The sequence below is a fragment of the Bos mutus genome, chromosome 7 (genome assembly GCF_027580195.1).
Source record: "Bos mutus isolate GX-2022 chromosome 7, NWIPB_WYAK_1.1, whole genome shotgun sequence".
NCBI classification, from domain to species: Eukaryota; Metazoa; Chordata; class Mammalia; order Artiodactyla; family Bovidae; genus Bos; species Bos mutus.
In genome coordinates, this window is record NC_091623.1 from 56,432,372 (window position 1) to 56,444,391 (window position 12,020).

Genomic DNA, 12,020 nt, shown 5'->3' on the forward strand with positions numbered 1-12,020 from the left:
CTCTCCCCTGCCAACATGGCTGCTGCGTAATTATTTAACCAGGTCTCTCCTGCTGGGCATTCAGGTTGGTTCTAACTTTCACTATTATGAATGAAATTGGGATGAATGTCCTTGAATGTTCACCTTTATTTGCCTCTGTGATTTCTTCACGCTATTCCCAACTGATTAGTGAAGAAATAAATACACAAGCACATACTTATTATTTCTTTGCTTATGCTCTTAAGGAAAATAATCCCAGATGTGGAAATACTGGATTAAAAAATAAGTGATTTGGATGCAATTAACCTCCGTGGGAAAACCATCTGAAAAAGAATAGATACACGTATGTGTATAACGGAATCACTTTGCTGTACACCTGAAACTAACACAGTATTGTAGATCGACTATACTCCAACATAAAATTAAAAAACTTTAACTTAAAAATATAAATTAATAAATAAGTGATCTGGGGAATTCTCTGGTGGTCCAATGATTGGGACTCTGAGCTTTCACTGCTGAGAGCACAGGGTCAAACCCTGGTCAAGGAAATAAGATCCCACAAGCCGAGCTGCGTGACCGAAAGAATAAATAAATAATTTAAAAATAATAAAAATACACGGTTTTGTTAAATTTCTTGATGCATTGTGCTGAGTGGTCCTGGAAAAAATGTCTGTCGTCCCCAGCACTGGATGTAAGTCTCAGTCCAGAGGACACCTGAAGACCTGGGACATGATCACAGTTGGAAGGCATCTACTGATGGAGTGACTGACACTTTGACTTTCTCTGATGCAATCGAAAATGGAATATCTCACATCCATGTAATGTTATGTGCTTCCCTGGTAATTCAGCTGATAAAGAATCTGCCTGTAAGGCAGGAGACTCGGGTTCAATTCCTGGGTCGGGAAGTTCCCCTGGAGAAGGGATAGGCTACCCACTTCAGATTCTTGGGTTTCCCTGGTGGCTCAGACAGTAAAGAATCCACCTGCGATGTGGAAGACCTGGGCTCTTCGATCTCTGGGCTGGGAAAATCCCCTGGAGGAGGAAATGGCAACCCACTCCAGTATTCTTGCCTGGAGAATCCCATGGGCAGAGGAGCCTGGAGGGTTTACAGTCCATGGGGTCGCAAAGAGTTGGACATAATTGAGTGACTGAGCAGACAAGCATGCCATTCTCCAAGACACTTCCTTTCCACCTTTTTTCATTCTACAGTTCTGCTGGCAGGATTAAGTTTTGGGGAATGATAGGAAGTGGAAAAGAAGCACAAAGCAGGAAGGATGGACTTGTTGGGGATAACAGCTTTGGAGAGAGCAAAGGAAAAGCGTGAACGGTGGCTTGAAAATTTCAGTGATGTTTCTACTCTCTCATCTCATTGCCTCATTTACTCCCTCCCTTGGGCCTCTTCACACACATTTCTTTGAGGCCAGTTTCCCCAAAATCACCATTGAACCGCTCTGTCCTTGCATCAGCTGTGACTGCCCATTCTTTCTCCTGCAGACACTCCAAGCTAACCCTGACCCTGGGGATCCCTCTCACCGTCCAGAAGCCCCTGCCCACTCGGTCCTTCACCCGTGTCTCATTTTTCTCAAGCCTTCGATTTCTCGAACTCCCACACAGGCATCTCCAGCCCTGACCATTACTCTTGAGGAGCTCACACACCATGGGGTCTTAGCAGATGGGGCCATTGCAAGACCCCAAAGTTTGTGTGTGATTTGCTGAGTGTCTCTTACAGTTGAAAATGGTGGTTGAGCACAGCAATGAATTCAAAGGATGATACAGACCCTTCATTTGTGTTGCATCTCTACAGTCTTCATCAGAGTCTGAAGATCAGCCTCTCTTCATCCTTCTTTGCCTACAATCATCTTGTGTGTGTCCTTGCTAAGCTGTTTCAGTCGTGTCCGACTCTGTGCGACCCTATGGACTGTAGCCCACCAAGCTCCTCTGTCCATGGGAATCCTGGAGTGGGTTGCCATGCCCTCCTCCAGGGTATCTTCCCGACTCAGAGATGGAACCTGCGTTTTCTGCATGGGCAGGTGGGTTCTTTACCACTAGCACCACTTGGGAAGCCCACAGTCACCTCAGATTTTTGTTTTCTAGCCTTCTTTAGAAAGTCACTGGCTTCCCTGGTGGTTCACATGGTAAAGAATCTGCCTGTAATGCAGGAGACCTGGGTTCGATCCTTGGGTTGGGTAATGCCAACCCACTCTCCAGTATTTTGCCTGGAGGAGCCTGGCGGGATATGGTTCAAGGGGTCACAGTCAGACACGACTGACTTTCTAACACTTTCACTTTAGAAAGTCATCTAACACTTTCACTTTAGAAAGTCACTGCCTCCCTTCTGTCTGCCCACAGATCTTCTCCTCCCAGAGGGAGGAAAAGGGAGAAAGGAACAAAGTGGATAGAAAATTTCTTTCCATTGAGGACATGCAGAGGACAGAGGCACACTCGAGATAATCTTTTTTGCCTTGACCTACATCAATAATGAGTATGGCGTGAGCGTGTGTGTGTGAGGTGTTCATGCACAGATATTGGTGCTCATGAGGATGAGCATGTGGGTATTATTGTGTGGTTTTTAAAATTATATTGGGATGCAGTTGATTTACAATGTTGTGTTAGTTTCAGGTGTACAGCAGAGTGATTCAGTGATACACGTGCATATATCCATTCCTTTTTAGATTCTTTTCCCAGGTAGGTTATCACAGAATATCGAGTAGATACCTGTTGATGATCTGTTGTAGATAGAGCAGGGTGCGTAGGTTAATCCCCAGTTCCTAATTTATCTTCCCTCACATGTTTCCCATTGGGTATATTTTAAATGCCCCAGTATGTATTTATGAATATTTGCTCAGTGTTTATATGTGGGTCTCACTGTATCTGTTTATTATAGACTAACTTTTAGAGCAGCTTTAGGTTCACAGCAAAATTGAGCAGAAAATACAAATTAGATTTCCCACATACCCCTCCCCCCATAGCCTCCCCTACTATTGCCATCCCCCACCACATGGTGCATTTGTTACAATGAACACACCTACAGCGAACACTAACAGTTCGTTATCACTCAAAGTCCATTGTCAACATTAGGGCTCACTCTTGGTGTTGTACATTCAGTGGGTTTTGGACAAAAGTATAATGGCAAGGGTCTGCCATTATAGCATCACAAAGGGTTTTTTCACTGCCCTGAAAATCCACAGGGCCCTGCCTGTTCATCCTTCCTGCCCGCTTCATCCCCAGGAGCCACTGATTCTTTTACTGTCTCCGTAGCTTTGCCTTTTCCAAAATATCCTCAAGTTGGAATCACCCACTCCATAGATTTTTCAGATCAGCTTCTTTCACTTAGTTGTATGCATTTTTTAAAGTTGCTCTGAGTCTTTTCACAGCCTGACTGCTCCTCTTTTTAGCACCGAACAGTATTCTATTGTCTGGATGTCTCACAGTTTGTTTATCCTGCTGAAGGACATCTTAGTGGTTTTCAAGTCTCCTTTGTGTCTTCTTCTTCTTCTTTTTTAATTTGCCCATGCTGGGTCTTACTTGCAGCATGTGGGATCTAGTTTCTTGACCAGGGATCAAACCTGGGCCTCCTGCATTGGGAGCATGGGAGTGTTAGCCAGTGGGCCACTACACTATGGAAGCCCCCAAATTGTGTCTTTGTGCCACAGAAGCAAGGGGCCAAATTACCCCTTTGGGACTATTTTACATTCGTGGAAACACACAAGGCACCACTCATAGAGACAAGTAAGAGATTATGAGCAGATGCCCTCCTTTCCTCCCTCCAGGACCTGAAACTCATCCTGCCCAAGATGAAACTTGGCATCCTCCCCTCCCTCACCCAAGCTGGCCCCTCATCTCGTGTCCCCATCTCAGCTGATGACTCCACATCCACCCAGCTGTGAAAAGGAAAGATATGGTCATCTTCCAAACTCCTCCCTTCTCCTTCTGTCCTCCTCCTCCCATCAATCAGCAAGTCTTGTCAATTCTGTTTTTTTTTTTTTTTGGCCATGGCAGGAGGCTGGAGAGGTCTTAGTTCCCAACCAGGCATTGAACCCTCACCTTGGGCAGTGAAACCACTGAGTCCTAATCACTGGACTGCCAGGAAATCCCCCAATTCTCTCTCTCTTTCTCTCATTTTTTAATAATTTTATTTATTTATTCTTGGCTACGCTGGGTTTTTGTTGCTGCACGGGCTTTTCTCTAGCTGTGGAGTGTGGGCTTCTCCTTGTGGTGGCTTCTTTTGTTGCAGAGCACGGGCTCCAGGTGAGTCGGGCTTCAGAGGTTGTGGCACGTGGGCTCTAAAACACAGGCTCAGTAGTTGTGTTCAGTAGTTGTATGGGGTTGGTTGCACTGCAGCCTGTGGGATCTTCCTGGACCAGGGATGGAATCAGTGTCTCCGGCATTGACAAGCGGATTCTTTGCAAGTAGATGGGCCACCAGGGAAACCCCTCAATTTTCTCTTTTCAACACAATTCTGAATCCTTGCTTTCTATCTAGTCCCAAAGCCAAGCCCTAGGATTGGCCTCCTAAGACATGTTTCTGTGGCCCACCGGGCTGGAGGAGGATTGTTTCGGAGATCCCAAGCCCCTCAATGCAGCCGTGAGGTCACAGACATGCCTAGGTATTTCTGGACTGTTACCAGGTTTGACCTCATCACCTGCACACATGCATGGTTTTCAATGGGCGAGTGATTGATTCATGTGGCCTGGGGGACGTTTGGTACTGTGTAGAGATAATTTTGGTTGTCACAATTGGAGAGGTGGCTGCTACTGGTGTCTAGAGGGCAGAGGTCAGGGAAGTTGCTAAACATCCACAATACAAAGGACCGATCCCCACAGCAAAGACTGATCTGTTCCCCAAATGTCAACAGAACCGAGGGTGAGAACCACTGATCTAGAACTGCTCAGATCAACCCACAGACCAGCGCTGGTCCCATCTGGCTGATTATCCATCCAGATAAGAGAGTATAGAAAACGATAAGGAGGCACTTCCCTGGTGATCCAGTGGCTAAGACTCTGCATTGCCAATATAGAGGGCCTGGGTTTGATCCCTGGTCTGGGAACTACACCCCACATGATGCAACTGAAGCTCCTGCTTGCAGCAACAAAGACTTATGCAGGCACAGACAAATAAATAGATATTTTTTTTTAAGGAAAGAATAAGTGTTTAGAAACTTTATAGCAACTTGCCATAGTCATTTCATGGACTACTGGGCTTGTGTTTTGCATGTTTTGTAAATTCTTTTTTGTAAACATTTTTTAAATTGACATATACTTTGGCCATGCAAAAAGCTGACTCATTGGAAAAGACCCTGATCCCGGGAAAGATTGAAAAACAAAAGGAGAAGGGGCGGGGGGCAGAGGATGAGATGGTTGGATAGCATCACGGACTCAATGGACTGAATTTGAGAAACTCTGGGAGATAGTGAAGGACAGGGAAGCCTGGCGCATGCTGCAGTCCATGGGGTCACAGAGTCAGACACAACTTAGCAACTGAACAACAACAATTAGTTTACAATGTTGTGTTAATTTCGTGTGCACAGCAAAATGACTCAGTTATACAATCATATATAAATATTCATTTTCAGATTCTTTTCCATACAAATTCTTTATTTGAATTAATAGACTTTTCTAGAACAAATTAAAATTTACAGAAACATTGGGCAAATAGTACTATTTCCATATATTTCCTGCCCCAACACACACACATACAGTTTCCCCAGTAACTAGTGGAAGTAATATCTTCCGCTACTCTGGGATTGGTGAACCAAGGCTTCCCTGGTAGCTCAGCTGGTAAAGAATCCACCTACAATACAGGATACCCCAGTTTGATTCCTGGATCAGGAAGATCCCCTGGAGAAGGGATAGGCTACCCACTCCAGTATTCTTGCCTTCCCTTGTGGCTCAGCTGGTAAAGAATCTACCTGCAATGTGGGAGACCTGGGTTCGATCCCTGGGTTGAGCAGGTCCCTTGGAGGAGGGCATGGCAACTCATTCCAGTATTCTTGCCTGGAGATTCCAATGGACAGAGGAGCCTGGCTGGCTACAGTCCATGGGGTCACAAAGGGTTGGACATGACTGAGCAACTAAGCACAGCACATCTATACATTATCATTAACTAACAGCATGAACTTTAGCATGAACTAAAGTTCATGACTGCAGCATGGCGGGCTATAGTCCATAGGGTCACAAAGAGTGGGACATGACATCATTAACTTTAGCATGAACTAAAGTTCATGCTTTATTCATATTTCTTCAGTTTTCCCAGAATATACTTTTTCTGGTCCAGGAGCCCACATGACAACTAATTGACATGTCTCCTTAGATTTCTCTTGGCTGGGGCAGTTTCTTGAGCTCCCCCTGTCTTTGATGACCTTGAGAGTTTTGAGGATCATGGTCAACTATACAGGAGGATGGGGCTTCCAAGGCGGCACTAGTGTTAAAGAACCCACCTGCCAATGCAGGAAATGTAAGAGACGTGGGTTCGGTCCCTGGGTTGGGAAGATGCCCTGGAGGAGGGCATGGCAACCCACTCCAGTATTCTTGCCTGGAGAATCCCATAGACAGAGGAGCATGGCGGGCTACAGTCCATAGGGTCACAAAGAGTGGGACATGACTAAAGCGACTTAGCATGCATGCACACAAACAAGTGGATGCCTCTCAACTTTTTGGATTATTTCCCTCATATTTAGACTAGGGTTGTGGGTTTGGGGGGAGAAAGATCACAGAGGTAAAGTGCCATTTTCATCACATCATCTCAAGAGTGCATATGATCAAGAGTACAATTATGACTGTTGACCTTGAACACCCAGCCAGGTGATGTAGCATGTATGACAGTTTTCTCCACTGAAAAGTTACTCTTTCTTTCCTTTCTTTACATACTGTTCCTTCTGGGAAGGAACCCACTGTGTGCAGTTCTAACCATCCCTTGGGGTGGAGTACTTACATAAATTATCTGAAAACCTTCCATACCTGTCCTTCATGTGTTAATGTATTCCATCATTTCTGTGTATCGCTTACAAACTCATGGACATTTATTTTCTTCCTGGGTTTTTTTTGGCTGTGCTGGGTCTTCTCTGCTTTGCTTTCTTGTGATGCGGCAAGCAGGGGCTACTCTTCATTGCGGTGCACGGGCTCTTCATTGCAGTGGCTTCTCTTGTTGCGGAACATGGGCTATAGGCTGGAGGGCTTCAGCAGTTGCAGCTTGCAGGCCCTAGAGCATAGGCTCAGTGGTTGTGGCATGCACAGGCTTAGTTGCCCTGCGGCACATGGGATCCATTGCACCACTAGGGAAATCGTCTTCCTTGGGTTATAATCCAATACTATGCTGCTGCTGCTGCTGCTAAGTCGCTTCAGTCGTGTCCGACTCTGTGCGACCCCATAGACGGCAGCCCACCAGGCTCCCCCGTCCCTGGGATTCTCCAGGCAAGAACACTGGAGTGGGTTGCCATTTCCTTCTCCAATGCAGGAAAGTGAAAAGTGAAAAAGTGAAAGTGAAGTCGCTCAGTCATGTCTGACTCTTAGCGACCCCATGGACTGCAGCCCACCAGGCTTCTCTGAATCCAATACTATATATATATATTTTAATATTTATTTTATTTGGCTGTGCTGGGTCTTAGTTGCGGTACATGGGATCTGGTTCTGCCACCAGGGATCAAACCCAGGCCTCCTGCATTGGGAGCTTGGAGTCTTAGCCACTGGACCACCACAGAAGTCCCCCAGTACTGGATTAATTTTGTTGTTCAAATGGCTCTGGCTTTGTCCTCTGGAAACTCTTTTAGTTGACTCCTGTGGATATCCTCTTGTCCTTGATCCTTGTCAGCTGTTCCTTGCTTTCTGGCTCTAAGCACATCTTTTTCTTTCTTTCTGGCCATATGCCACATGGCTTGTGGAATCTTAGTTCCTGAATCAGGGATCAAACCCATGCCCCTTGCAATGAAAGCTCGCAAGTCCTAACTGCCAGGGGATTCCCATGAGTGTCTTTTTCAATCTCATTTTCAATCTTATTTTCCTAGAAATTAATTTCTATTGCATTTTGATTACAAAAAAAAAAAAAAAGATCTGCGTTTCAGAGAATTTAAGGAGCACTCCAAAACTTTCTAACATCTTCCTCTGCCTGCCTCACTCACACCAGCTCCAGGGACCTGTCCTGAGCACCAGGCTTTTACCTGCCTCCCGCGCCCCCGCCCCCCTTGCCCTTTGCCCAGGCAACTCTCTCTGCCTGGAATGCTCTCCCTCCAACTGCTCTGGGTCATCAATCCTGTCTCAGCTCCATCTCCCCCTCCTCAAAAAAGTCTCCTGGTCTCAAACTGAAGAAGCCCCCACCCTGGCTATTTCCAGGTCCTCCCCCCTGCCCCGCCCCCCACCACTTTGTTTCACTCCTGTCTCACTATTTCATCCCTTGCTGAAATGATCTCTTTAATGAATTTGTTTATCACCTCTGCATGGAAGTGTCATGAGGACGGGGACAACCCTGGGCAATGCACCATCGTGTTTTAGTTTTAAAAGACGTTATTTTGAAATATTTTAGAAATGTCTCCTGGAGGCCCCTGGAGGTCTGATAATAATCTCCCTCTACTCTGGCCAAACTTCAGAGGTACCACCATGGGAATACTGTGGGAATGTGGAGGACAGAAGCACTGACCATACCTGAATCCCATCACCACAGCTTGCTATGTAGGCTGCAGGTACATAAAAGGGACCTCAGACTTCTTCCTCCACTCTGAGATCCCCAAAACTAGAGGCCTCACCCAACTCTATTTGAAGGTTCATAGATATGTAGAGAATGTGGGCCAGCCTTGGAATGGAAGGGCAGCATATTTGTTAGGCAGATGCAACTTGGATCCTGGTGACTTGGGCTCAAAGCCTCCTTACATTCTCCTTGCCACCTGACTTGATGGTGCTCGGCTTCAGTTTTCCTGTCTGTGAAATGGGTATGATAATACGCTAGGGTGGTTGTGAGGATTAAATGAGACTGTGCTGGGCATATCGTACTCTCAGAAATTGTTATCTGTTAGCACAATCCCTGAAAGTGCACTGCACATACATAATTTTGCAGATGGCTTTTTCGGGGTTCATCAGTTCCCTAAACTTAGTTCTGAACCCTTGACCTACAAAGTCTCTAAGTCATCCCTACCCACCCCCGTTTAATAACCAGGGCCCATCGAATGAGTTAAGAGGCTTGAGAGCCAGGCCTGCAGGTGAGCAAGGAGGCTGGAAGCAAAGAAGCCGGCAGGGCGGGAGGGGGCTGCTAGGATGGGGCGCCTGGTGCACACTGGAGAGTCAGTTTGTCTGGAGCCGCCCGGGCCCCAGGAACAAGACCCCGGAGGGGAAGGTGGGACGTGGTTTCCAGCAGGCGTGGGTGGGGCGGTCCAGCCCAGCCAGGCATTCCAGTCCGCCCAGTGTGGGGGCTGGGCGCCAGGAGGCCACTGGCTCCTGCTCGCTACACCACCGGAAGCCCCCTGGCTCTCCCACCCCCGGGCAGTTGAGGGCTAGCAGAGGCGCCTCCCAAGGCGGGAAAGCCTTTGGCTGCGTGGTCATAATGCATCCCCCGGGAGAGTGCCCACAAGCGGGAGGCACTGCCTTCACCCATGTTTGCCCTTGGGGTCCACAAAGGTCGTGAGAACCTCCCCAGGGAAAGCACAGACACGTGTGTCCCGGCAGGACACACCACGCTCCCAGGAGGGGCAGGGCACGCAGGCACGCCCGTCCCCGCCAGGTCACCTCCCTAGCCCCGGAGCCCGGGATCCCCTGACAGTGTTGTAGATGGGGACACCGAAGCCCAAGGGAAAAAGGGACTGAAGCCCAAGGGAAAAAGGGACTCGTCCATGTCTTTCAGGCGGGAGGAGCGGGGGGTTGGGATAGGGGCCAGGGCACGTGCGCCACACACATCCCACACGTGTGTTCAGACACATCCACACTGGCCCCTTTGTGAGTGCGTCCACACCCACTCCTGCACGGGCACATCCAGACAGGAGGGCCCACGCCCCAGCTCCCCTCCCTTAGGCACACCCACCTCCTGCCCCTCAACATGCTCTGGACCAGGAGACCCACTCCTCAAGCACCGCTGTACCTTGCATGTTAAGCGGATGGGCAATTTCTACAAAGGATGGGGCTCAGGGACCCCTGTGGGGGGCGGTTGTAAAGAGACTGACTTGCTGTAGTCAGTTTCATCTCATAGAATTTTACACAGTCAAGAAAACACTGTTCTGTGTGTGTGTTTATAGACTGAAACCCCTCTGTAGTTGTAAATGCACAGACTCAATTTCCCTTACACGAAATTCACCCACCCAGTCTCACTTATATATGACACCAAAGTGCATCCAGATGCACAAATACCCTTATTCACCCACAAAGCCATTCAAAGTATGACTTCTTACACACATACACCTACACACACACTACAGCCATATGTTCACAACCAGGCACCCACAAAAGCACTTATACACAAAGAGATATGTTCAGGCACTCAGTTTATATTCAGAAACCAGATACACACACTGTTACAGGTGCAATATCCACAAATCCACACAGAGGTAAACACCAGCTCCACACACACAAATATACACACAATACACTCAGTGATACAGGTCAATGCTCATATAAACAGATAACATATAAACCCAAACATATACGTACATTTACTATACACACAAAACTGCACTCTGATATACACATCTGCTGCTTCTAAGTCACTTCAGTCGTGTACGACTCTGTGAGACCCCAGAGACGGCAGCCCACGAGGCCCACCACCCCATCCCACCACCCCCTCTGGCCGGTCCCTGGGATTCTCCAGGCAAGAACACTGGAGTGGGTTGCCATTTCCTTTTCCAATGCATGAAAGTGAAAAGTGAAAATTGAAAGTGAAGTCGCTCAGTCGTGTCCGACTCTTCGAGACCCCATGGACTGCAGCCCACCAGGCTCCTCTGTCCATGGGATTTTCCAGGCAAGAGTACTGGAGTGGGGTGCCATTGCCTTCTCCGATATACGCATCTAGACCTACACAAATACCTAACATTCACAAACACTCCTGTGTTCACAATTACACACAGTTAAGAGGCCCACAGTTGACATAAAAAAAAAAAAAACACTATGGAACACACAAGCAAATATTAAACAAATATCCACCAATAGGCGCTCAGACATTTACAAGTATACCCAGTAACATCTACACAATTGCATTGTGTACACAAATATCTGAGCTCACACACATATATTCACACATACACACACACCTCCATGCCAACATACACAATCAGGCTCATACCACAAACAGATTTGCTCACACATATCTGCAGTTCCTACAGAAATAGGCACACACTCATAAAGGGCTTCCCAAGTGGCGCTAGCTAGTGGTAAAGAACCTGCCTGCCAATGCAGGAGACACAAGAGACATGGGTTCAATCCCTGGGTCAGGAAGATCTCCTGGAGGAGGGAATGGCAACCTACTCCAGTATTCTCGCCTGGAGAACTCCATGAACAGAGGAGCCTGGTGTGCTACAGTCCATGGAGTCTCAAAGCGTTAGACAGGACTGAAAGGACTTAACATGCACGCACACTCATAAATGCATCCAAGAAATGGACATTCTTACACAATTACATCCCCTTCCACGATTTACACACCCTGTCACACCACCCTGATTCACACCATATACCCAAACGCAGTCATCCACAAATACACTTACATGTAAATACACATATATGCACAGAACACATTCTGCCATGTCTCCCCCCATAGACATCCATTGCACACAATCACACTCATAGACTCATATACAAATGCACTTGGATACAAATACATAATCCCCATCTATACACAGTTGGAGCCCCACCCCCAACCAATTCTGTTGACATCACAAATCCACACATGAATGTAAATATATTTGCAGATATACCCAGTAACAGCCACTCAAACACACTCACAGCTACAAGCCGTCACACTCTATAAATACACATACTCAATTTTTCACTTATCCTCCTTCATTGACATTCATCACACTCTGATACATAATACAAGTGCATTTAAATGCTCACAAATAGGCACACTCACAAGCACAA